Source organism: Saimiri boliviensis, chromosome 2, assembly GCF_048565385.1.
Source record: "Saimiri boliviensis isolate mSaiBol1 chromosome 2, mSaiBol1.pri, whole genome shotgun sequence".
NCBI lineage: Eukaryota > Metazoa > Chordata > Mammalia > Primates > Cebidae > Saimiri > Saimiri boliviensis.
Window position 1 is genome coordinate 143,427,657 of NC_133450.1, and position 27,946 is coordinate 143,455,602.

At 47.9% G+C, this 27,946-nt stretch overlaps 1 protein-coding gene across 19 annotated transcripts in view; it reads right to left on the bottom strand.

The window, feature by feature from the left end:
* Positions 1-27,946, bottom strand: part of PRRC2B (proline rich coiled-coil 2B) — a 118,527-nt gene that overhangs the window by 79,712 nt on the left and 10,869 nt on the right. For 5 of the 19 annotated variants that reach the window (XM_039461243.2, XM_074394606.1, XM_074394605.1 and 2 more), the window contains exon 1: positions 23,422-23,659. The exons of 2 other annotated variants lie outside the window; for them this stretch is intronic. The gene's annotated coding sequence lies outside the window, so the exon portion shown is untranslated. Of the gene's footprint in view, positions 1-22,615; positions 22,812-23,421; positions 23,661-23,908; positions 23,932-27,946 lie in introns of those variants that run through there. 12 more of the 19 variants (XM_039461248.2, XM_039461252.2, XM_039461245.2 and 9 more) reach the window with 7 other exon arrangements.

Consider the following 27,946-nt stretch of genomic DNA (forward strand, 5'->3'; position numbering starts at 1 on the left):
CACCTGCACTTACTGTTCTCTCAACAACAAAGTGGGGACAGGCCGCTGCTTTAGAAGGAAGAGATGATGATCACCAGGTATGACACCAGCACGCTGATGCAATGCTCCTTGGCATGAAGGAGCACAGCAGATAGTGGTGGTTACGCCATTACCCCCTGCAGCTGGCTGAACTCTCTGCCTCCGGGGCTTTGGGCTGCCGTTCTCAAGAGGTCTGGACGGAGGAACAGAGAGGTTCACCCTCTATACGTGTAAGAAGGTTGTGCCAATGACCAGACATCAAAACCAGCCTTACCTCTGGGCCTCACCATGCTCTGCAGCCACCACAGCAAATGGCAGTTCTCCAAGTTCTGACACAAAAAGCCATGCTCAATCATGGGGAAAAGGCAGCAGAGTGGTGCTCTGACAAGAGAACCCCAGCACCCATGTACATAAAGAGGGCTGTGCATGTATCTCCATGTACACACATCCCAGAAACAGCCCTTAACTCAGTTCCATCTGACTCACACACACACTATTTAGAATGCAGGGGGCTTCTAGTTAAACATGGCAGAAGGACTGAGGGCTTGTACAGCTCATCCTTCCAAAAACCCCTAAAATGAAAACAAACATCAAAGAACCCAAACAGGGACAGTTTTGGCAAAGAGTCGGCACAAGTATGAACAGATTTAACAGACTGAAAGGTGCCACGAGGACTGCAGAGGAGAAAACTTCCCTTCACCCACAATATCAGAAGGCTCAGGAGGGACTAGGAGGTGGCAGGCACCTTGCACGAAAGGGGAAGGCGGGAACGCAGAGGTAGGGGAAATGGCTGAAGGCTGCATGTGCAACAGCTAGACACCCACGGCCCCTTCCCGCTCCCATTGGCCAAATTAAACAAGAGAAAGTCTAGACTTAAGAACACAGGGTCAGAGGGGGAAGAGGCGGGGAAAGGAGACCCCCCAAAAAGCAAAGAGAAAACCTGAGTGGCAAACCTCAGAAACCTCAGGCCCCTCACTTCTGCCACTCCTCATAGGAGGGCAGCAGACAAACAACATACCACCCTCCACTCCCCAGGCAAAGGTGAGGGAGTCTTCTCTTGAAAAACCAGCCCCAGAGAAAGAAAAACTATACGTACCAACATGGGACTCAAGAAATGAAAAGGCCAGCCTCCCACCCAGGCACCCACACTGAAGAGCCCACTCAGCTTCCAATCAGCTGTGTGTGCCAGAGACCACAGGTATCTGAGAGATGACCAACTAAAAGACAGATATCAAATGAATAGACAAAATAGGAGAGGAAACAGACAATAACAGGGACCAAAGATTAAAACTATGTATCATAAAAATAATATCCTCAGATAATTAAGAGAAGATACCGAATCCATGAAATATACATGTTTTTTGTTTTTCCCTTAAAAGAAAACTAGAAAACAAGAATCACCCTAGTTAGAATTAAGTGATAGCCCAAACCCCATAACCTCAGGAGAGTCATGAAGAAGCCATCTGACAAATCCCAATCGAGAAACACTCTACCAAATAACTGATCAGTACACCTCACAACTGTCAAGGTCATCAAAAACTTAGCTGTCACAGTCTAGTGGAAACTATGGGGACATGACTAGACTTAATGTGGAACCCTGAAACAGAAAAAAAGACACTGGGTACAAGCTAATAACATCTGAATAAAACATAAACTTTAGTCAATAATAATGCATCAATACTGGTTGTTATAAGTAAAATTTCGATGCCACAAAATAAATAGCATTCGAAGACATGTCCTCTCCGCAAGGCAGTTTACTTCTAGAGAAGGGTGAAGGGCACATGGACAGAGCAGTGATGGCTGCTGCATGCCTGGACAAGGGGGTAGGGGTACTTACGCTTAGACAAGGGGGTCGTCCCTGCTGCTGTGTCGTCCCCTATCGGCTAGGATTAGACAGCACAAGCTAGACGAATCCCGACTGGCTATTTTAAAAAGAGCAGGGGTCCAAGCTACAGTGGCAGGGTGGGTGTTTTGGCAGTAAGGACGGTTATGGATGTGTCAGAGCAGGTAGCCATGGATGATCAGGTGACCCGGATGGGTCAAGATGGAGCTGGGGGAGGGGGAGCAGATGTGAGCTACCGAAGAAGCAGTGGAGAAACCTGTTTACTGCAATTACAAGGAAGTTAAACGTTAAAACAGAGATTTAAAGAAGAGAGCTGAACATACATACTGATTCTTTGACCAGAAACTCGGGGTTCACTATAACATGGTTCATTAGTTGTGACGAATATACCATACTCACGTAAAATGTTTATAACGCGGGCAAACTGGGAGTAGGCTATATGGGAACTCCAACTTTTCTGTACATCTAAACTATTCCAAAGTAAAAAAATCCAATTAGAAGAGTTGGAAGAGCAAGCCAAGCAAATCTCAGAAAATCAACAATGTATAAATGCTAGTCACACCCTACCCCCTAAATCAAAGGATTAGCCCAGCAGTCCAGATTTAACTAGGAGGTCCAGAAACATGGGGGTGGGGTGGGGGGAAGGAAGGGAAGAAATTATCAAGTAAAAAATGCCAAAAATAATTCCCAGAGTGCAAGCAGCCAAGTAGCCAAGACTTCAAAGGCCCACCAAGTGCTCAGAACAATGGATGCAAAAACAACAAAAGGTACGACGTGAAATTTCAGAATGTTAGAGATACAGTTCCAGAATCTAAAAGCTTCTAAAAGGCATCCTTCCTCCAAAAGAGGTCCCAGGGAGAACAATCAGAATGAAAAAGAGTTCTCAGAAGTAACAATAATGGAGACTTCTCACCAGCACCACTACCCTTTCTGGGAAATGACTTTCAATCTAGAATCCAATACTCAGCTGACCAAGTCAAGTATAGGGAGAGAAAAAGACTTTTTCAGACTTACGTAAGAACTCAAAGCACTGGTTCTCTCTCTCTCTCTCTCTTTCTGAGATTCGCTCTGTCACTCAGGCTGGAGTGCAATGGTGTGATCTCAGCTCACTAAAACCTCCACCTCCTGGGTTCAAGTGATTCTCCTGCCTCAACCTCCTGAGTAGTTGAGATTACAGGCATGCACCACCATGCCCAGCTAATTTTTGTATTTTTGTTTGTTTTGTTTTGTTTTTGTTTTGTTTTGTTTTTTGAGACGAAGTTTCACTCTTGTTACCCAGGCTGGAGTGCAATGGCGCGATCTTGGCTCACCACAACCTCTGCCTCCTGGGTTCAGGCAATTCTCCTGTCTCAGCCTCCTGAGTAGCTGGGATTACAGGCACGCGCCACCATGCCCAGCTAATTTTTTGTGTTTTTAGTAGAGACGGGGTTTCACCATGTTGACCAGGGTGGTATCGATCTCTTGACCTTGTGATCCACCCGCCTCGGTCTCCCAAAGTGCTGGGATTATCAGGCTTGAGCCACCGCGCCCGGCCTTTAATTTTTGTATTTTTAGTAGAGATGGGGTTTCACCATGTTTACCAGGCTGGTCTAGAACTCCTGACCTCAGATGATCCACCCGCCTCGGCCTCCCAGTGCTGGGATTACAGGCATGAACCACTGTGCAGAGCAAAACAGGATTTTTGTAAGAGGGACAGGCAATGTCACTGGGCCCATCCCTGTCTGCCTACCCAGCAGTTAATTCTCCCTTCCTCCTTCCTGATAGAGCCTGAGGGAAGCTGACCCAGCCCCAGGGAAGGGGATCCTGGCCTAAGAGAAGATCAGCCACCATTCAAATGACTGGTTCAGAATGGGTACACCATAATAATCTGAAACCTGTCTACTTCTGGACTTGCAATTACTCGCGTCAATGAACATCCTTATTGTTTAAGGTAGTTGCTGGCGGCTGGGCGTGGTGGCTCACACCTGTAATCCCAGCACTTTGGGGGGCTGAGGTGGGTGGATCACCTAAGGTCAGGAGTTCGAGATCAACCTGACCAATATGGTGAAACCTCATCTTTACTAAAAATACAAAAATTAGCTGGGTATGGTGGTACATACCTGTAGACCCAGCTATTTGGGAGGCCAGGACAGGAGAATTGCTTGAACCCAGGAGGCAGGGGTTGCAGCTAGCCAAGGCTGGGCCACTGCACTCCAGCCTGGGCAACAGTGAGACTCCGTTTCAAAAAAAAAGACAGATGCTGTCATGATGTCCAAATTATCTAATCAACACAAACAGAATCCAGGAAATAAGGACTCACTGTGGAGAGACAAAAACCAAGTCCAAAATGACGACCAACAGAAGCCCAAGATGGCAGCCAGGCACGACAGATCACACTTGTAATCCCAGCACTTTGGGAGGCTGAGGTAGGTGGATCTCCTATGGTCAGGAGTTCACGACTAGCCTGGCCAATATGGCGAAACCCTATCCCTACTAAAAATACAATAATTACCCGGGCGTGGTGGTGGGCACTTGTAGCCCCAGCTACTTGGACGCTGAGGCAGGAGAATTGCTTGAGCCCGGAGGCAGATGTTGCAGTGAGCCAAGATCGTGCCACTGCACTCCAGCCAGCCTGGGCGACACAGCAGGATCTCCACCTCAGAAAAGAAAAAAGAAAAAAGAGCAGCCCGAGATGGCAGCCACAACACCAGCCAGAGGTCAACAGTCCTGGTAAGAGCCAGACAGAGGTTTCTGGAGGAATAAACGAGATGGATTATCTACCATTTCCAGGCAATTAGAAATTAGTATTGATTGCATTTTATTGGAACAATGTAAAAAGTAAAAGATACAGCCAAGTGCAGTGGCTCACACCTGTAATCCCAGCACTTTAGGAGGCCGAGACGAGCAGATCATGAGGTCAGGAGTTTAAGACCAGCCTGACCAACATGGTGAAACTCCATCTCTACTAAAAATATAAAAATTGGCCGGGCACGGTGGTTCACGCTTGTAATCTCAGCTACTCCGGAGGCTGGGGCAGAAGAATCACTTGAACCCTGGAGGCGGAGGTTGCACTGAGCTGAGATTGTGCCACTGCACTCCAGCTTGGGTGACAGAGACTCCATCTCAAAAAAAAAAGTAAAAGATACAAACTTTAATGCAGTTCAGTGCATCAAATTTTTCTACTTTAGTGTTTTCTGTGCTCAAGGAATTTTGTCTTCTCCAAAATCATGAAGATATTCTACGTTTTATTCTAGAAGCTTTGGTTTATCTTTCATGTTTACCTCTATGATCTACCCAATACTGATTTCTGGATATGATTTGTGATAAAAGGTTCATCTTTTTTTCCCCTCATGGAGAGTTCAGTTCTCCCAGTACCTTTTTGAAAAGGCCATCTTTTCTTTGTCATGTGTCATAAATTAAGTGACTGTTGATGTATACAGTCTGTTTCAAGACTGTTCCATCCAATCATCCTATTTGTCTATCTTCTTGGCAATACTCCACTATCTTAATCACTGTAGCTTTTATAAAGTCTGGATATCTGGTAGGATACGTCCTTCAGCTTTTTCTTCAAGAATGCTTTGATTAGTCAGGTGAGGTGGCTCACACCTGTAACCCAGCACTTTGGGAGGCCAAGCCAGGAGGAGCTTGTGAAACCAGGAGAAGCTCTTGAAGCCAGGAATTTGAGATCAGCCTGGGCAACACAGTGAGAGCCCATCTCTACTAAAAATTAGCTGGATGTGTTGGTACATGCCTATGAGTCCCAGCTACTCGAGAGGGTGAGGCTGGAGGATCTCCTTAGCCTCGGAGTTTGAAGCTACAGTGACCTATAATCATCCCACTGCACTCCAGCCTGAGAAACAGCAAAACTCCATCTCAAAAAAGAAAGAAAGAAAAAAAAGAGAGAGAATGCTTTGATTATTCTGGGCGCTTTTGCATTTTCATATCAATTTCAGAATGAGTTTGTCCATTTCTGAAAGAAACAGCAAAAACAAAAGAAAAGCTGCTGGGATTTTCACTAGAATTACAAGGAATCTAGAGGTTAATTTGCAAAGAAGCGACATCTTTACAACTGGAGCAGAACAAGGATGACCCTCACACACCTGGTGCCATCACTGAGAGCTGGCAGCCACCCATACAGACACCATATGCCCACCTGTGGCCCAGCAAGCAACTCTATTCCTAGGTACATGTCCAGCAGCACGTGCATACACACACACACGCATGCACGCACTGAAGGCCCTACCAGTGACACTGTTTGGAAGAACTACGGAAATGAGCTCGGTCTGTCACAAGAATAAATATTATAACCACATATCCAAAAACCATTCTACAATAAGAACAAATAAACATATGCAATTACACAGATGAAACTCACATACAAAAAAAAGAAAAAAAAAACAACACGTTGAATCAAAGGAGACAGACACAAAAGAGCAAGCAGCAGAGCGGGGTCGTTTTAAAACGGCCAAGGGGACCACCCACAATGAAAGTACAAACATTAGAAAAAGCAAAAATCTGTCCACCTTGGTAGGTCAGCCCATCAAGATCGAGAAGGTCAAGGCAGATGAGCAAACATGTTCTAAAAGTGACTATATTCGACTTTAAGAAAAATCCAGGCCAGGTACAGTGGCTCACACCCGTAATCCCCACACTCTGAGAGTCTGAATGAAGTGGGAGGATCGCTTGAGGTGAGGAGTTTGAGACCAGTCTAGGCAACATAGCAAGACACCATCTCTACAAAAAAACTACATATATATACGTATTTTTAATTACATGGGCATGGTGACACGTGCCTGGGTCCCAGCTACTTGGGAGACTCTCTTGAGTCAGGAGTTTGAGGCCGCGATAAGCCATGACTGTGCCACTACACTCCAGCCTGAGTGACAAAACAAGACCCTGTCTGAAAAGAAATGAAAAAAGAAAAATCCCTAATTCTGAAAAGCAAAAATCTCTGCCAACAGTGCAATAAAACAAGACATGACAAAAGTAGAAATAAGAATAACCCTAACAGCTGGAAAACTTAACACTCTCTACTGAAAAACTTAGTGGAATTCAAAACCACAACTGCAGAATATCTAGAAAATAGTACAAATAAAAAATTAAACACTACATAATAAAACTTTATCTCCCCACCCATAGAGTCTCACTCTGTCACCCAGTCTGGAATGCAGTAGCATGATTTCAGCTCACTGCAACCTCTGCCTCCCAGGTTCAATGATTATCCTGCCTCAGTCTCCCAAGTAGCTGGCATTACAGGCGCATGCCACCACACTGGCTAATTTTTGTATTTTTAGTAGAGATGGGGTTTCACCATGTTGACCAAGTTGGTCTCGAACTCCTGATCTCAGGTGATCCTCCCACTTTGGCCTCCCAAAGTGCTGGGATTATATGCCATAACAAAACTTTCAAAGCAAAAATAAATTTGTACTCAGAGGATACCCTAAAAACCAAATTCCTAACAAAAAAGAATGAAATAAAAATTAAGCATCTTTGATTTAAGAAATTAGAAAAAAAACAATGCAATCGAATGTGAGGGAAAGCAGAAACAATGAAGAAAAAGCCTAAAGGGAATCAGGGAATGTAACAAAATATTTGCATAAAATAACAGTTAGGAATAGGAGCTCCTCCAGTCAGGTGAGGTCCACAAGAAAAAAAAGAAAAGAAAAAAACGAATAAAAATAGTTCCTTGAAGCAAGAAAAAAAATAAACTACTCAGAGAAGGGTATTACTTTAGTACTTCCATGTTACAGACATCAAGGCTCAGCAGCATTAAATAACTGGCTCCGGGCCACTATCATCCAGTTAGTGAATCTAAAACCCTGAACCTGAACCCAGCGTGATCTGACATCCAGACGTGCTTGGGCAGTGTAAGACACTGGAGGAACAACGCCTGCTGCCCTGATTGGGAGTCCCATGCTGTGGGCCCCAGAGAACGGCTCCACCTACCTACAGTACTCCCTGGCCCTGCCAGTGCTCCAGGGGACCTGCGGTGAATGTGAAGTGCAGGCCTGGCCTGCGGTGGGGTGTGAGCTGGCGCTGGCACTGACATCTTTATTCTAATACAGCATCCCACACCCCCAGAGTCTACACCAGCCCTGGGCTCCTCACCCACAGGGTCTGCCTGGAGCCCCTCCTCATCTAGCTCTTGGGCTGAAGGCAGGCAGGCTTGGGCTGAAGCCCGAAAAGGATTCCGGTTGGAAAGCTCATCTGCAGTCTCTGAGTTCCTGCCTACCTCCCCATTTGAAGATGCGGTTAATTTAGCAAGGGGGGAGGGGAGCGGGGAAGATGATGATTTCAGTATATGGTGATGAACAGCCGGACAGCTGTGCTATAAAGGCCTCCCTCTCTGGCATTTAACAAGGACCTGGCAAGTAAAAGAAATACATGGCCTTCTTTCAGTTTCTCCTTCCTTTTCCACCTCCAAATAATGGTGAATTAACAAATGAGAAGTACTCTGTAAATGCAACCAAAATCTATGTTCTTCATTGTAAAATCTGATTTAGTAGAGAAGAGAAATCGGAGACGGCATTTGGATTGGACTGTTCCTTCTAACCAGATCAACAAAGCAGTTTCGGAGGGCCACTGACACATCAACAGAGACAGACAATAGAACTGGTTAAATTCACAGGAACCGCTGGGGCCCAGCACCAGGAGCCAGGGCACAGTGGATAGGTCTGCGTGAAATACGAAGCCTGGAGCAGTTCTTCCCTCACCGTAGGTTTGAGCTGGCACCAGGAAAAAGCCACCAACACAGCAGCTGCCCCAGCCCAGTCTGGCCCAGCCCCCACAGGCTCCACTGTACTGAAGAGCATGCAAGTTACCTTTGTTATTATCTTTGTAACCAATACATGTTACTAATACACATTCAGTAATACAAATTCAAGATACTAACATGGTGGACAAATTCAAAAGATACTAATGTGGCCAGGTGCAGTGGCTCATGCCTATAATCCCAGCACTTTGGGAGCTGGAGATGGGCAGATTACCTGGGATCAGGAGATCAAGACCAGCCTGGCCAACATGGTAAAACCCCGTCTCTACTAAAAATACAAAATTACCTGTCATGGTGGCAGGCATAGCTACTAAGGAGGCTGAGGCAGGAGAATCACTTGAGCCTGGGAGGTGGAGGTTGCAGTGAGCCGAGACTGTGCCACTATACTCCAGCCTGAGCAACAAGAACAAAACCACATCTCAAAAAAAAAAAAAAAAGATATTAATTAATGTGTGCACTAGAAAACAGTTCAACTCAAAAGGTAATCAGCGTTAACAAACTGGTGGACAGCCTCCAAGCTTATTACACACACATTCACATAAGCAGTCATGGTCTTCTCTACAAACGCAGGAAGCTACTGTATTCTGCAACCTGGATTCTTTTCTTACTGTACAATGGTCATCTTTCTAAAAACATACATAGCTCTGTTTAGTTCACACTTAGTTTAAAAATTAAAAGATAAAAATACCCATGGTGATCTACCTCATTCTTTTTAATGCTTACACAACATTCTACCATACAGAGGCATATTTTATTTACCCACTGCCCTACCGAAAGAAATGTCCAACTGGACATGTCCTATCACAAATAATGTCACAGCCAACACTCCAGTACCTGTATCATTACATGCTTGGGCCAATTATTTCTGTACAACCCGGCATCTCTGCGAAGCACATTTTTCATTTGTGTCCAAAGAAAGAAAGAAAAAGAGTTTAGAGCTGTAACCCTGCACAGAGAAACCAGCAAGGCCCGAGGCCTCTCATTAGGTAAATTACACGGGAGTCAGATGCCCTTCGGCAGCAAATGCCCAGTCAGGCACAGAACACAGCCTACTGACAACAACCCATCCTCCTCTTCCCACCCCCTCTAGCTGTGGCACTCCCACAGTTCAGCTGGAAGAGGTGGATTAGAGCCAACAATGACTATCACCAGAGGCACCAAAGGACTCCTTAGCAACCATTCCAACCTGGATGCAATGCCTCCTGTTACCCCGGTGAGGAAATACTCCCACAGGCTGCTTGAATAAACATTACAGCCACAGAGAGCATCGCCTAACCACCGAGGTGGCTGTCCTTACTATCACCCCATATTTGCAGATAAGGCAACAGAGGCTCATAGGTGAAGTGAGGGCAAGGGTCACACAGTGCCCTCCTCACTCTACCACAGCCTCAATGCTGCCACAAGCCCTCGGGTGTTTGCTGCTATAGAAACGGTTCATCACAACTTTGTCAGGACAAAGGCACTTTCTCTTTGACAAAAATAAATAAATCCAAAAATACTGAAGTGGGAGCTAAAAGGGCTGGGTTGGTATAAATAATCTCCAGCAAAAGCCAAAAGAGTGTACCCCGGAAGCCACACACTATTTCTCTTCCAAGCCTCAGAAACTAGAGGAAACCAAGGACAATTGCTGGTGAGGCCAGGTCTAAAGTAACAAAGAAAGAAAGAGCAGACCCAAAATAAGGGCTGGGGATTACCACTCCAGGGACATTCCCAGGTACACAAGCTGTGGCTTCAGAATGGCAGGAAAGGGGAGCATGTGCCCTCACTTCAAATATACTACACACGTTATAAACACCTTACCCACAGAACCCTCAACCCACCACAAAGCTATGCTCACAACCTTCCTACCCCACCCACCATCTCCCCCAAGCTCCTAAAAACTCAGACTGTACTTCCTCATTACCCTTAAGGACATGCCCACCTGCCCCCTCCCCCAACCCCCCAGCCATGTCAACAGCAAATCATAACGCCTCTTTGGAAGTAGCACTTGTTAATTAAACCCACTGAATGCCACTGCTGAACTTTACCAATACAACATTATTCATCCAAGATGTGCAAAGAATTACAATGGCCTTTGCTCCCCTTGATACAAGAGAAAGCTGCAGTGACCACACTAAGGAGCCATATATGAGATGTTTTTGCTTATATTAAGGTCTACCTATAAACAGTCACACCTCCCACCTTCCAGTGATCACTTCTGGTTTAGAATTCATATGCACAGTTAAAACACTCCCCTTAGTTAAAAACAATTATTTAAGACAGCAGTCCTCCCTTGATGTTAAAAAGAAACAGCAGGGATGAAGGAATGAATTTCGCTTTGGACTCTGCACTTCTGGAGCTTCATGTCTGTAACAAGTCTGTATTGTAACTGTTACATTATTTTTAAGATCTCAGTAAGGCCGGGCGCGGTGGCTCAAGCCTGTAATCCCAGCACTTTGGGAGGCCGAGGTGGGTGGATCACGAGGTCAAGAGATCGAGACCAGCCTGGTCAACATGGTGAAACCCCGTCTCCACTAAAAATACAAAAAATTAGCTGGGCATGGTGGCGTGTGCCTGTAATCCCAGCTACTCAGGAGGCTGAGGCAGGAGAATTGCCTGAACCCAGGAGGCGGAGGTTGCGGTGAGCCGAGATCGTGCCATTGCACTCCAGCCTGGGTTAACAAGAGCGAAACTCCGTCTCAAAAAAAAAAAAAAAAGATCTCAATAAACTGAGCAACATACTATCAATACCATATACTGTTCAGAGTTGACTAGGTTTCCTACACTGCACTAACTGCATCCCAGAAATTAAGCCAATCTTCACAGCAATGTTATGAGACAGGTTCCATACCCACTTGGCAGATAAGAAAACAAACTTAAAGGAGCAAAAGAGATGATCTGTTCAAGACTTCACAGCAGGTAGGTCTAAGAGGCTGAAAGGAACACTCCGGTTGGCCCCAGGCCAAGTCAGGGCTGTCGCTGGCTGGAGCAGCAGTCTCCCTTGCAGCTGGATCCCACAAACCGCCTTAACATGCCTACCTTCATTCCAAGACAGTTACCTGAAACTCTCCAAGAACAGAACAGGTTAGACATAGAACAGCTGCCAGCGATCAAACACCCTTGTTTGTGGGAACAGACGTCTGCAGAGGTGTTCAATATGGAGAGAAAGATGGAATAAAGAGCCCCAATGCACCTACCCACAGAAGGCCCTTGCTAGTTAAGGTGACTGAGCTCCAGGATGTGAGGGCAATGCACTGTGGGTCCAAATCTTCAGCATGTAGCACAGTGCTGAGCACACAATTAGAAACTTCAACACTTAGGTAACAAACAGGCCCCAAATGTACAAGCCTGACTGTTCCAAACCCCCAGGCCCCCGTGGAAGGCTGAATCCAGGAACCATTAATAGCTTCGGTCTATGGAGAACCTGCTGCCTTGTGCCAGGGGCCCTATCAACTCTGCAGCACATGACCCTCTGAATCCTTTCCCCAATTCCATGAAGGTATTACTATCACATTTTGCAGAGGAAGAGAATGGAGATTAAAAGATATAAAAACTGGCCCTAGGTCACCCAGCTTGTAAGTGGTAGAACCTGGACTTGAAGGCAGCTGACCCCAAAGCAGGGCTTCCAATGTGGGGTGCTGCACTGTGCCTGCCAGGGAGAGCTACTCTCCACCAGGAAGAGGGGGCATGGCATTCCCAACTCTCCCAGGGAGCTCTCTCTGAATGAGTTCCAGCTAACAATAACCGCCCAGAGGCCAGAGCAGTATAATTCCAAATTGCACCTCCTCTTGCCAGAGCACCAGTCCCCCAAGCCTAGCCTGATGAAACACCACCACCCAAGCATGCCAGGGCTTCATTTCTGCAGTCACTTCAACCACTGGTGTGATCTCCTGGAAAAACTAAACCAAAGTGGGGGGGCAGGAGGGGTGGCATGCCAACAGCAATGAATAGTAACAGCGACAAAACCACCAAGGGCTATGAAACGCAGGGCTATGAGAAAACTTAAAATGGAGGCCACCTCTCAATTTTATGCACCAGGCTCTAGTGTGTAATGGTTGGAAGAAAACAGGCACCAAGGACCACCATTTTAGCTGATACAGAAAATCAACCTTAGACCTGGCTGCCTGTGTCTACCGCCTCCTTCTAGTTCCCACCATGGCCTTCACCTAACAAGACACCTAGAACGACTCCTCCAGTGGCTGCTTCTGCACTGTGAACAGAGCTGCTGTGTCTGACGGCTGCCTGCCTGAGCTCACCAAAACATCCGATCCTATGCTGACCAGAGAAAGCTGGAAACAGTAGCTTTTGATTGGAAAATGTGCACACCCAAAACAATCCAAAAAGGCTGTTCATTTAGAAAAGCCCATAGGCCCGAAACATGCTCACGCATACCATTACATAAACTGATAAAAAGTTTTCTGAAGAGGAATTTAGCAGAATTCTTACCAAAATGCTATTCAGCTGAGTTCACACTGCAGAACCACTCTCTCACATTTATACGCCTACATACAAATTGCATGTTTTTAAAGACAAATCTGGTACGGTTCTACCAAAACTGTTTAACATTCCAAAACTACAAATAGCCCAAATGTCCACAAGTAGGGCAGGTTAAATCAAGTATACTCACAAAATACTCTCTGCGGTTGCTAAAATCGATGACATAATTCCGTCTGCATGGCTGTCAGGGAGCACGCCAAGACACTATCATGTGAAAGGGCAGCAGCACGCTTAAGAATACAAACGTGCATGCAGATAATGTGGTTTTTTTTTTCTGGAAGGAATCCCAAGAACTTTCTCACAGTGGTTTCCTTTCAAAGGGAGTGGGGAAGAGCCTTTATACCTCCCTAAACAGCTTGAATTTTCTTTTTAAAGTCAACTGGGGGCCGGGTGCAGTGGCTCATGCCTGTAATTCCAGCACTTTGGGAGACTGAGTTGGGTGGATCGCCTGAGGTCAAAAGTTCAAGACCAGCCTAGCCAACAGAGTGAAACCCTGTTTCTACTAAAAATACAGAAAGACTGGGCGGGTGGCTCACACCAGTAATCCCAGCACTCTGGGAGGCCGAGGCGGATCACAAGGTCAGGAGTTCAAAACCAGCCTGGCCAACATGGTGAAATGCCATGTCTACTAAAAATACAAAACTTAGCCGGGGATGATGGCAGGCACCTGTAATTCCAGCTACTCAGGAGGCTGAGGCAGGAGAATCGCTTGAGCCTGTGAGGTGGATGATGTAGTGAGACGAGATGGTGCCACTGCACTCCAGCCTGGGTAATAGAACAAAACTCTTTCTCCAAGAAAAAAAAAAAAAAGTCAACTGGGAACATCTAAACCACAGGATTATAAACTATTTTTGCTTCTTTATACACCTGTATATTTTTTTAAAACCTAACATTGGATTTTAAAACACTGAGTGTGGTAGGTCTGTTTATATTAATATGGAAAACTGGGTGTGGTGACTTACACCTGTAATTCTAGTACTTTTGGAGGCCAAGATGGGAAAATAGCTGGGGGCCAAGAGTTCAAGACCAGCCTGATTAAAAAAAAAGTATTACTGAAAATGTTAAAATAAGTTATGCTTAAAAACATATATTAAAAAAATGACTGCAATATTTTGAAAATGCAAGTTGCAATACAATAAAGCAGGTGCCCCCAAACTACGGCCCGCAGCCGCATGCGGCCCCCTGAGGCCATTTATCCGGCCCTGCGCCGCACTTCAGGAAGGGGCACCTCTTTCATTGGTGGTCAGTGAGAGGGGCACAGTATGTGGTGGCCCTCCAACGGTCTGAGGGACAGTGAACCAGCCCCCAGTGTAAAAAGTTTGGGGACGCCTGCAATAAAGCATAGTATATCCCATTTTTGTTTAAAAAAACTTACCTACATAAGACCATATTTATATGTGCATTGAGCCTAAAAGGATAAACAAACCAAATTTATCAATAATGATTACTACCTGGGACATTGGGGAGAAGCTTTCATTTCTCTTCATACGCTTGGCTTTTAATTTCTTTTTTTTAAAAAAAGTACGTATACTTTTGTAATTAATGTTTTATCAAAGAAAAAAAAAAACCCAGAAAATTCCACATTATGATTCAGAACACTATCCTCTGCCCAAGGATTTCTGAACACTTTGCCCATTCAATCCACTGACAGGTTGGTAGGGCAGGCAGGCAGGAGTGATGACGCCCCTCCCAGACAGGCCTGTGCTTTCTGCCCTGGCCTGGAACAGAGCTGTTCTTTAAGCTCTGAACCATATGTAAACAACGTCTGCCGAAAAAAGTTCTGCAAGACACAAAGAACCCATGGAAAGAGTGCTGGAGATGACCTCCTTTTCCCAGTAGGTCCTGCAGCAATCCACCCCGTGGTTCCATACAAAGAGATGATCCTGAAGCAGTCAGCAAGTCGATGAGGGCTTCCCGGAGCCCCAGTCATTCTCTGCCCTCCTCCCCTCTGGCCACTGGCCCTATGAGAACACTTGCATAATGTTCGCCATTCAAAGGGCTTTGGCACTCTGGAAAGCAGGCTGACCCACAAGGTCTCTTCTGGGACCCATACATTTCTGATTTCCACATAGGAACACATTTTTAATATTCCAGGCCTTGGCACACAGTTTTCAAGTGGTGCTTATGTCAAGTCAGCTACATTTTCCAGAGCGCCTTCCCTGACCGCCCCATACCCAGACTGAGGTGAGCTTCGTTTCGGGGAGGGCTCCTATGAGACCCCCTTCCCAGACACCTGGCACACAGTGATGAATGGGAAGCGATAGAATTCTGCTTTTGGATGCATTCACTCACTCCACTGGGAAGGACCATTCAATACAAGAAAACAAAACTATCTACAGGCTGCTGTCCATTGCTGGATGAATGAACAAAACTGTGGTAGTAACATGTAGATTAAGAGCTCTGCCATGGCCGGGCGCGGTGGCTCAAGCCTGTAATCCCAGCACTTTGGGAGGCCGAGGCGGGTGGATCACGAGGTCGAGAGATCGAGACCAGCCTGGTCAACATGGTGAAATCCCGTCTCTACTAAAAATACAAAAAATTAGCTGGGCATGGTGGTGCGTGCCTATAATCCCAGCTACTCAGGAGGCTGAGGCAGGAGAATTGCCTGAACCCAGGAGGCGCAGGTTGCGGTGAGCCGAGATCGCGCCATTGCACTCCAGCCTGGGTAACAAGAGCGAAACTCCGTCTCAAAAAAAAAAAAAAAAAAAAAAAAAAAAAAAAAAAATTAGACCAACTATGGTAGCTTACACCTGTAATCCCAGCACTTTGGAAGGCCAAATTACGTGAGGCCAGGAGTTCAAGACCAGCCTGGCCAACATGGTGAAAATCCAGCTCTATATTAAAAAAAAAAAAAAAAAAAACACAAGTCAAATGCAGTGGCTCACACCTGTAATCCCAGCACTTTGGGAGGTTGAGGCAGGTGGATCACTTGAGGTTAGAGGTCAGAAGTTCCAGATCAGTGTGACCAACATGGCAAAACCCCGTCTCTACTACAAATACAAAAACTAGCTGGGCATGGTGGTGCATGCTTGTAATCCCAGCTACTCAAGAGTTGAGGCAGGAGAATCTCTTGAACCCAGGAAGCGGAGGCTGCAGTGAGCAAAAGTCACACCATTGCACTCCAGCCTGGGTGACATCAAGACTCTGTCTCAAAAAAATAGTAAAATAAAATAAAATACAAAATACAAAAATTAGAACAGGCATGGTGGCTGACGTCTGTAATCCCAGAACTCTGGGAGGCTGAGGCAACCAGATCACTTAAGGCCAGGAATTCAAGACCAGCCTGGCCAACATGGTCAAACCCTGTTTCTACAAAAAATACAAAAATTAGCTGGGTGCGGTGGTGTGTGCCTGTAATCCCAGCTACTCAAGAGCCTGAGGTTGCAGTGAGCCGAGACCACGGCACTGCACTCCAGCCTGGTCGAGTGAGACCCTATCTTGAGAGAGAGAGAAATATGAATGGTGAGAATGGCTGCCACTAGTGGATGGAGGGGGGAGTTGGTATCTAATGGGAACAGCTTCAGTTTGGGAAGATGAGAACGGTTCTGGAGGTGGCTGGTGGTGGTGGCTGCACAACACTGTGAATGTGCTTAATGCCACTCAACTGCTCACTTAAACATGGTCAATTTTATGTTATATATACTTCACAACTTACGAAAATTAAAAAAAAAAAAACCCTATTTACAAGTTGTGAAAAGTGCTATGAAGAGAAACTGTAGGGGGCTCTGAAGGAATCATAGGAGGATGAGGCCAAAGTTAGGTGGGGGGCTCTCCAGGGCCTCCCTGAGGCGGCCACCTTCTCACCACCAGCCCACGATCTCCCAAGGAGCCAAGGGGGCATCCATGTCTCCTTGTCTCTAGAACAAAAAGTATTTAAGATAAAAGGCTTGTCCAGGCTCACATCTGTAAATGGAGTAAGACCTCAAGCTTACTTCTGAAACGGCTTAACCAGAGAACCCAGTGGCTCATTTAAGAGGCTGCCTTGCTGGGTGCCATGGCTCAGGCCTGTTATCCCAGCATTTTGAGAGGCTGAGGCGGAGAAATCGCTTGAATCCAAGGTTTGAAACAGCCTGGGTGGCCAGGCAAGGTGGCTCACACTTGCAACCCCAGCACTTCAGGAGGCCAAGGCGGTTGGATTACCTGAGGTCAGGAGTTCAAAACCAGCCTGGCCAACACAGTGAAACCCCATCTCTACTAAAAATACAAAAAGTAGCCAGGTGTGATGGCACATGCCTGTAATCCCACCTACTCAAGAAGCTTAGCCAGAAGTGCCTGAACTCAGAAGTGGAGGTTGCAGTGAACCAAGATAATACCACTGCACTCCACCCTGGGTGACAGAGCAGGACGCCAACTCAAAAAAAAAGGAAAAAAAAAAAAAAATTAGTCAGGCATGGTGGCGCATGCCTATAGGGTCCCAGCTATTTGGGAGGCTGAGGCAAGAGGATCATTTGAGCCCAGGATGCAGAGGTTACAGTGAGCTGAGATTGCGCCACTGAACTCCAGCATCGGCAACAAAGCAAGACCCCGTCTCAAAAAAGAAAAAAACAAAGAGGCTGCCTTTGGCTCAAGGATGGAGAAGGAGGCAACAAGGACTGAAGGAGAAAACTAATCCTGTCCAGAAAAGAACAAGCCTGAAACCCTCTGACTCCAGAAATTCCACTTATGGGAGATGATCAGCCATGTGGACCAAGACCTACGTGCCAAGATGCTCCCTATAGTTTTGCTTGTAAGAGGGAAAAGAGGGCAACAACAATCTAAATGTCTAATAATACAGGATTCAATAAACTATGGCATATCTGTATGACAGCAATTGTGTAATTATAAAAGTAACTTAGAGGAATACACTACAACATTAAAAAGGAAAAAGCAACCTATCAAGTGTACACTCAATGTATATACTATTGCTCTAATTTTAAAAACACAAGCATCACCAGAGAAAAGACATACTAGCATGTTTAATGTAGTTAGCTCTGAATGGTGAGGTCACAAGTGATTCATATATTTATTGTGGTATTTACTCTTTCAGTATCTTCCACCCCCCCCCCACCTTTTTTTAAGACAGAGTCTCACACTCTTGTCACCCAGGCTGGAATACAGTGGCGCCATCTCGGCTGACTGCAACCCAGGTTCAAGTGATTCTCCGGCTTCACCCTCCTGAGTAGCTGGAACTACAGGTGTGCACCACCATATCCAGCTAATTTTTGTATTTTTAATAGAGATGGTATTTCATCATGTTGATCAGGCTGGTCTTGAACTCCCAACCTCAGTTGATCCACCCACTTCGGTTTCCCAAAGTGCTGGGATTACAGGTGTAAGCCACCACGCCTGCCCTTTTTTTATTTTCCAGACAGGGTCTCACTCCGTTGCCCAGGCTGGAGTGGTGGCATGATCACAGCTTACTGCAACCTCAACCTCCCAAGCTCAGGTGATCCTTCTGCTTCAGCCTCCCAAATAGCTAGGACTACATGCATGCGTCACTATATCCTACTATTAAAAGACATTTTTTTTCCATCGTACTGCCCAGGCTAGTCCTAACCTGGCCTCAAGCAATCCACCCTCCTCAGCCTCTCAAAGTACTAGGATTACAAGCATGAGCCACCTTTCCCCGCCGTAAGAAAAATGTATTTAAAGGGCATTGTACAATGCCTGGCAGATTATAGGTGCTCAAAGGGTATCTACTGCCTGACAAGTGAATTAAAAATGCAATAAATACTGCTTCTGCAGCCCCACAGAGAAAAAGGCTGATGGTTATCTTAGAAAGGAGGAAGAGAGTCCAGACAGGAACCACACAACCAGCTGCAGAGGTAAGAACGGAAGGAAGTCCTGTACGAGATGTCAAAGACCGCCAGCAACTTGAGATAGGCTTTGTTCTGCCAGCTACTCCTGCTGCACGCAACGCTTCACAAACCAGCGCTGCCGCCAGCACCTCGGAGGTGCACTTCAGAGGTGCGCTTCGTATCAGACAAAGGCTGTTTCTCAGGTCACACGGAAAACCAACAAGTAGAGCTGAGAACAAAGCTCAACCACGACTTCTGGCTCCAGTCACCACGGCAAACCTCCCTCACGGCGCAAAGAGACTGCCCACGTGCCACCCACAGGTATAAACAGTGATATCGCCAACGCCAAGGCCCAGGTCTGCCAGCTCCCAGGTGAGGAGGCCCAATCTGAATAGCATCTTTTAAACTTAAAAGCTGATGACAAACAATTCTAGTATACCAGAAACAAAGCTCAGCATAACCCATTTTGCTCCCATCTCCAGCACCACAGCCACTGCCTGTATTTCTTTGTCCCAATGACAGACCCAAGTTTCCTGAGGCTGTACAAGTCCCAGAAATAATCCTAAAAAGAGACTGAGTTATGATCTGAAAAGACGACAGTCTAGTTAGCTCTGCCTCCTTACATGAAATTTATTTAAAACCAAAAATACAAGATTTAGGCCAGGGACTGTGGCTCACACCTGTAATCCCAGCACTTTGGGAGGCCAAGGCAAATCACGAGGTCAGGAGTTCAAAACCCAGCTTGGGCAACATGATGAAAACCTGTCTCTAATAAAAATACAAAAATTAGCTGGGTACAGTGGCACACACCTAGAGTCCCAGCTACTCAGGAGACTGAGGAAGAAAAATCACTTGAACCTGGGAGACAGAGCTTGCAGTGAGCCAAGATCACACGACTACACTCCAGCCACCCCCCCAAAAAAAAACATTTCGAGCACAAAGCCCAGTGTCTCCTGCTGGAAATTTTGTTTTCAGGGATAAATTGTTTTAAAAAATTGTTTTAAAATCTAGTACAAATAGGCCCTATTTAGTACGTGTCCGCCCATGACAAGATACGTACATTTCACATTAGAGAAGCCTCATTATTGAATTTAGAAATACATGAATTGACCTACCTGGCCTATTCCGGTTTCAAACAGAAACCAACACAGAAATGATCAATCTTAAATGGTAGGATAATGAGACATATAACAAGCATACAGCCACAGCCATCCGTAACATGAGTCAGTACTTAGTACAAGACAAAAAAAAAGAAAAAAAAAAAAAAAAACCTCAAAGTACAATAAAATAATCCTTCAGGATTAAAAAAAAAAAAGAGAGAGAACTGAAATTCAAAAGAGGGTAGGAGTGGTGAACAGGCCAAAAAAATACATAACAAAAATCCCTCAGCAAAGCCCAAGGCAATCAGACCCATGCTGGAACCAGTTCTGACTTGCCGTTCCTGAAATTCCACTCTCCCAAGGTTCTACTGGCTCTCCTTTCCCAGGCTTTCTTTTTACCCATGTGGGCCCAGTGGAGGCTGGAAAGGGCCAAGGGCACTGTACGAGAAGGGATGCCCACACAGTGGGCTTAGGGACTAATGCAAGGGCGAGCAATCAGCATTAGGGGGCCACGGAAACCGAAATTCACAAGTAAACAGAGCCTCCTGGGAGAGGCAGCCACTGTCTCCTGGCCTAACCAGCTAATAAACAATCCAGAGCCAGACTGGGCCTGAGTGAAGCCACACAGAAAGGACAGGCCTAGAGGCAGGAAACGAGTAAAAATCAAAGGATGACAGGACTCTGCTAAAACATCTCAGTCCCACAGCCAGGAGGTCTGGGGGTGCCACATTTTACGAAAAAACCCAACAGGATGGTTGTGGGAATGCCAAAATGAACCCAAACAAATTCCCCACCAAAATATAGAACCATTTACAGGGCCATTTACCAAAAAGCTAACATGTTTAGCCAAGAGGTGGCCTAGGTCTCAGTCCTCACTTGTGGCCAGCGCTGGATTCAGTCTCCTGCTTCTTAGCGTTAGTCCTTCCATGGTCTCTAACAAACAGCAGACACCGGTATCTGGCCGAGCTCCCTACCTGTACTAGGCCATTCTGGTGTTTCCAGGCAGCTAGGTGATAGTCACCATTACCAAACATTAGCTGGTCATAGAATTTGGGATGGGGAGGTCACAGTTCCATCAACCAAGAGAAAGAGGGGGAAAAAAAGCATTAAGACAAAGGAGGCCGGCGAAGTAGCTCAGGCCTGTAATATCAGCACTTTGGGAGGCCAAGGCAGGCAGATCACCTAAGGTCGCGAGTTCGAGATCAGCCTAGCCAACATGGTGAAACCCTGTCTCTACTAAAAATACAAAAATTTGCTGGGTGTGGTGGCACATGCCTGTAATCCCAGCTACTCCAGAGGCTGAGGCAGGAGATTGCCTGAACCCAAGAGACAGAGGTTGCAGTGAGCTGAGATCACACCACTGCACTCCAGCCTGGGTGACAAAGCGAGACTGTCTCAAAAGAAAAAAAAAAAGAAAAAACAGAGAGAGAGAGAGAGAAAGAAAGGAAAGGAAACCAGGAAAAGAAACCAGAAAAACAACAAAAACATACATTTCATCACCTTCCTATGGAGAGATACACTTCTCACTTACGTGAGACTCCCAAGACCCCTAATAGATACCCAAGGCAGGTATAATTATTCCCATTTTACAGATGCAGGAGCTGAGGCTCAGCGACTTGCCTAAGGGTAACCCGATGAGGACCAGAACCCAACCGGTCAGGCTCCAAGAGACATACTTGCCCGAACAAGTTATATTTGCCAATCCCCAAAGAAAGCAGTTATCCTCAGAAGGCAGGACTTCTTGGCCAGTCTGTCTCTCCTGAGTATCTCGTACAGTTCTAACCCTGCCTTAAACTGACCAACTATCACACACCCACATCCCACCCCACCCCACCCCACCCCCGGGTCTATTCAGCTCTTGAGGGCTCCAAATGCTACTCTTTCCCATCTCTGCCTCCCCAGAGGCTCAGTACCGTGTAAGCACGCCCACTGATGCTTGGGCCTTGAACTCCTTCTGTATTGTCCCTGCCTTAGGCCAGCACCTGTGGCATCCATCAGCACAGTGTGGCTCTATGGGTGGCACCACAAGGGGCTCATGTCTGTCGTAGGACTGGGAACAGCAGTCATACCAACAGCCGCAGGAGGAACCACTGTTGCGCACGAACTGTGCCAGGCCCTTCACCCTCGCCCAAAGCTGCCAGGTGGAGGGTGCACGCCCCTATTTACGCAGATGAAACCTCAGACAGCCCCAGTCACTAGGTTGAGAGGAAAGCAGCAGGATCTGCACCCCAACGCCTGGGCCTCCCCAGTCCCACCTTACACCAGGACGCGGTGCACAGACAAGGCTTAATGGCTGCAGCGAGATTCGGAGAAACCATGCTAAGACCGCATACGGATGGTCACAAAAACCAAACTGAATGATACTGTACAAAGCCACATCAAATGCACGCTAAACCTTAAGAAAAAACAAAAACAAAACAAAACAAAACAAAAAAACCTAGGGAAAGTTTAACAGTCCCATAAACCAAAGGGTTTTAAATTTTCTCCCAGGCAGCCATTTAGCAAATGACACACTCCCCAGCCCCCCTTCTCCCACTTCCTTCAAGCATACCACTGAAAACACCTCCTATTCTTGCCTAAAGGTGGGCTCCGACCTCCCATGATATTTACAACGAGGAGAAAAGAAAAGGGGAAAAGAGAAAAAATCCACCTCTCAATTTTAAGTAGGCAAATCCACTCTTCAGAGGCCCCAGTTTCAACAGAGCTGAATTTCTCTCTTCGGGGTTAGGGGAGGCAAAAGGGGGGGAAAAAAACCCATCTGGCAGGCCCCGAGTGGCGACATCCTGTTTATTATTAAACATTTTTAGCCATGGAGCACTCAGTTTCGAAAATAACCCTCTGGTCCCCGCACTCACACCGACACCGTCTGGGCGGCCGCTCACCTCCCTCTCCCGGCCGCCAACTTTGGCGCCGCCGGGGCCCGGCCCACCCCGCGCCAGGAACAGCCCCGCGAACGCGGCTCAGCGCCCTGGGCCCAAGGCCCGACCCCGCAGGACCCCGCCTTGGGCGCGTTTCTCCGTCAGCCGGGCGGGGCGGGGAGCGGGGACGCCGGCCCCGGAACCCCGAGACACGGCTGCTGGCCGGGGACCCCCGCCCCTCCGGCCTCTGCAGCCCGGCCCGACCTCGCGGATACGGGGGTGGCCTACGAGCCCTGCGGGAGGCGCGCGGCCCCCGGACCCCGCCCGAGCCCGAGCCCGAGGCCGCGCGGCGCCGCCACAACAATGGCGAGCACGCCCAGGCCCGCCGCCCTCAGGCCCCGCGGCCTCCCAGCCCCGCAGCCCTGCGCCTGGCGGGAAGGAGGCGGCGGCGGCGGGGGCCGGGCCGAGCCGACAAAGGTCGGGCCCCGGCGCAGGGCCCCCGGCGGCGCCCACAGGAGACAAAGCCTGGCCGGGCCGCGCCGCGCCGCCTCCATCTTAGCGCCGCCGCCCCCGCACCCCGGCCCCGGCCCCGGCCCACCTGGTCTGGTTCCGCGGGCGCGGCCGGGCCGGGCGATGACGGTCGGGCGGCGGTCGAGCGCGGGGGCGGCGGGATGGCGGCGGATTGCGAGGCGGCGGCGCTGGCTGCTCGCTCGCTCCCTCCCTCCTCCCGGGCTCGCTCGTAGCTGCGCGCTGGAGCCTCAGCGCCTGTCTCGCCGCTCGCTCCCTCTCGCGCTCGGCTCCCCGCCCCCCGCCTGCCGCCGCCCCCGCCTCCTCGGCCTCCTCCTCCCGCCGCCGCCCGCAGCCTGAGCCCGCGCAGCGCCCCCTGCCGCGCCTCCCGGGAGCGGCGGCCTTGGGATCGGCCAGGGGGCCGAGAGAGGGCGGGGGCCGGGGGGAGGGGCGGGGAGCGACGGGAGGGAGCTGGGAAGGGGGAGGGGCGGGAGGACGGCGGGAGGGGCGGGAGGACGGCGGGAGGGGCGGGAGGACGGCGGGAGGGGCGGGAGGGGCGGGAGGGGCGCGGGGCTGACCTCGGCAGAGCGGGGCTCGGGAAGGACACCCGGAGGAGGAGACGGGGGAAGAGGCCTGGGAAGAGCCTGAGCCCGGGGGGGAGGGTGCCCGGAAAGAGGAGGAAGAGATGGAGGGGGGCAGTGACGGGGAGCGAGCCCGGATCTCCGCCCCCTCCCCCTTCAAAACTGCAGCGCCTCCCGACAGACTGAGCCCAGATTTTGTTAAAATATATATATGTATGGAAAGGAAGCAGAAATAATAATTTGTTCATTTCAAAAGCAAGGTTGGTGCACAATATGGATACTTTGTCCTATTTTTACAAAATGAAAACTAATAAGCCCCTCCTCTTGAATGCTGTGTTTGTGTGACTGCAAAACAAAAGGTCTGGGAGACTGCACTCCCGTCTAGGTTACCTCCGTAGTCTGCTGCTGATGGGAGAGCGAAGGGGGGTTATTACTTTTTTAGACGCGTAACCAATTAGAAAAGCAATTTCAAAAAATAATAATAATGCTGGGACCTTGCACCCAAATCATCCCACCCTCTTCCACGTACTGTTGCTAACACACTGAGCACCAGCTGTGGACTAAAGCACTTGGTTTGTCCCAACCCAGGGGCAGATATTCTAACTCACAGGTGAGACAAAGGAGGATCTGAGAGGTTAGATAATGTGCCCAAGGTCGCACAGCGGAACCCTGAAGGAAAATTAACCCACGTCAGCCGGACTAACTCCAGAACTGAGGCTGCTGAGTGAAGCTTAGTACTTGGGTAGTAGGATTCTGAGTAATTGTACAGACTTCTTTATAATTCTCTGACTTTTCCTACATTTTATCCATGGTCATTTTCAGTGTTACCATTTTTTTTTTTTTTTTTTTTTTTTTTTTTTTGAGACGGAGTCTTGCTCTGTCACCCAGGCTGTTGTGCAGTGGTGCAATCTCTGCTCACTGCAACCTCCAACTCCTAGGTTCAAGCAATTCTCCTGCCTCAGCCTCCCAAGTAGCTGGGATTATAGACACCTGCCACCACACCTGCTAATTTTTGTATTTTTAGTAGAGATGGGGTTTCACCATGTTGGCCAGGCTGGTCTGGAACTCCTGGCCTAAAGTGATCTGCCCTCCCTTGGTGGGATTAAAGGCCACCGCGCCGGCCGCTCTCTTTTATATCATCAAATTTGCATTATTTCCCTGCCAGTGTCTTCAATATTTTGCTATCTCTACAAAACAGGAAAGATGTAATCCGAATTTTTATTTTCCATTCTGTTCCTTGACCATCTTCAGGAAGGCCATTGAATCAGCCCAGTGCTCAACCCAGCAACTAACAAAATGATAGAAGGCAAATAAACAAAAAATAAATAAACTGTTTGAGCCTCAGATTCTTCATCTAGAAGGCCAGGCACAGTGGCTCACACCTGTAATCCCAGCACTTTGGGAGGCTGAGGTGGCCAGATCACAAGGTCAGGAGTTACAGACATGGTGAAACCCCATCTCTACTGAAAATATAAAAATTAGTCAGGTGTGGTGGCAGGCACCTGTAATCCCAGCTACTCAGGAGGCTGAGGCACAAGAATTACTTCAACCCAAGAGGCAGAGGTTGCGGTGAGCTGAGAGCACACCACTTCACTCCAGCCTGGGCAACAGAATGAGACTCCATCTCAAAACAAAATAAAACAAAATTATAGGAGGAGGCTGAACAGTAACAGGGTGGTTCATTAAGCACTTACTCTGTGCCAGCCACTGTGCTAAATACTCCCTATGGAGTCACTCAGGTAATCCACAGGACATACCCACAAAATAGACATCACTAGCATAATAGAGAAGAAAAGTAGACTTTGTGGAGGCAGAACAATGCCCTGCCAAAGATATCCAAGTCCTGATCCCTGAAACCTGTGAATATGGTACCTTCCATGGCAAAAGGAACTCAGTAGATGGGATGAAGTTAAGGATCTAGAGATATGGAGATGAATCCTGGATTACTGGGTTGGGCCAGTGGAATCACAAGGGTCCTCACAAAAGGAAGGAAGGAAGGTCAGGGTCGGAGAAGATGTGGTTGATGAAGCAGAAGTCATCATTTTGACTGACAAAGGAATGACGCAGGACCTCGTGCCCGGAAATGCAGGCCGCCTCTAGAAGCTGCAAAGGACAAGGAATGGATTCTCCCCTAAAGCCTCCACAAGAAAATGAGCCCTGCCAACCCACTGTGACCTCCAGAACTTTAAGATAACAAAGTTACATGAGCCACTAAATGTGTGGTAATGTAGTAATAGAAAACTAGTACAACCTTGGAGACTAGCTGAAACCAACAGAGCCAGGTAAGGGTTAAAGTCCAAGCTAGAGGCTCCGTGGCTCATGCCTGTAATCCCAGCACTTTGGGAGGCTAAGGCAGGCAGATCACAAGATCAGGAGTTAGAGATCAGCCTGATCAACATGGTGAAACCCCATCTCTACTAAAAATACAAAAATTAGCCACGCATGGTGGTGTGCACCTGTAATCCCAGCTACTCGGGAGGCTGAGGCAGGGGAACTGCTTGAACCAGGGAGGTAAAGGTTGCAGTGAGCAGAGATCACGCTGTCACACTACAGCCTGGGTGACAGCAAGACTCCGTCTCAAAAAAAAAGCCGGGGGGGGGGGGGCAAGCTAAGGGGTCTTGGAAGAGAAGATACCTGGCTTCAAAGTCCAGCTCTGGCACTTCCTGCCTCATGGAGAGAATGACATGCAGTCACCCATCCCTGCAAAGTGCTTAACCCAGAGGAGAGCCCTGGCAATCAAACTTCATCCTTTCATTCCCTGGGCACCTGCACCCTGGTGCTAACTGTGCCAGGCTCTGGGGCCATGCTGTTGAACTGAGCAGACAAGGGCCACTACAGTCAATAAAACAAACACCAACGCATATTTCAACGTTTTACTTCTGGTTCTGCCTCCAGCCAGCAGAGCTAGCCTTTCGGTGCCTCGGAGTTTCTACCTGTAAAATTGGGTAGGGAGCACTGTGGTGTCTCTCCAGCTGGGATCCCCAAGCAGAGAAGAGAGCTTGGCACAAAGTAAGCACTCAAACTCCATGGTGGTTGAAAAGTGGATGCCTGGCTGACTGAGGTCAAAAACATGGCTCCTGACCAACCACACAAAACACATAGCTCACAAAACCAGCCAAATGAACACATGCAGTAAAGCCTCCAAAACCCAGCCAGCTTGGAGGTGGTGCCCAGGCTTCCTTCCGCTACTGCCACCACTGTGGTGAGAAAGCATCCAGCAATGTGTCAGAGGAAGAAAACGGACCTGGTGTTTCAAATACCTGCGCTTACAGTTGAGAAAATAGAGCATCAGAAGGTTCAATGAGCATCAGAAGAGTCAATGACTTGCCCATCCAGGCACAGTAGCTCACGCATGTGGTCCCAACACTTTGAGAGGCCAAGGCAGACAGATCACTTGAGCCCAGGAGTTTGAGACCAGGCTAGGCAACACAGTGAGACCCCCATCTCTAGAAAAAAATTTAAAAATAGGCCTGAGAGAATGGAACACACCAGTGGTCCCAGCTACTCCTAAAGCTGAGGCCAGAGGATCACTTGAGCCCAGGAGGCTGAGGCTGCAGTGAGTTGTGATCATGCCACCACACTCCAGCCTGGGTGACAGAGTGAGACCCTATCTCAAAAAATAAAAATAAAAACAGAAAAAGAAAGAAAAGCTTGCCCAAGGTCACAAGTTCCAGCGAAAACCAAGCCTCCTAGGCCTTCCAATAACAATGTAATGTGAGTCACACAGATCATTTATAGCATTCTAATGACCATATTAAAAAAGTAAAAAGAGGCCAGGCATTGTGGCTCAATCCTATAATCCCAGCACTTTGGGAGGCCAAGGCAGGTGAATCACAAGGTCAAGAGTTCAAGACCAGCCTAACCAACATGGTAAAACCCTACCTGTACTAAAAATACAAAAATTAGCTGGGCATGGTGGCGTGTGCCTGTAGTCCCAGCTACTCAGGAGGCATAGGCAAGAGAATCACTTGAACCCAGGAGGTGGAGTTTGCGGTGAGCCAAGATTGTGCCACTGCACTCCAGCCTGGGAGACAG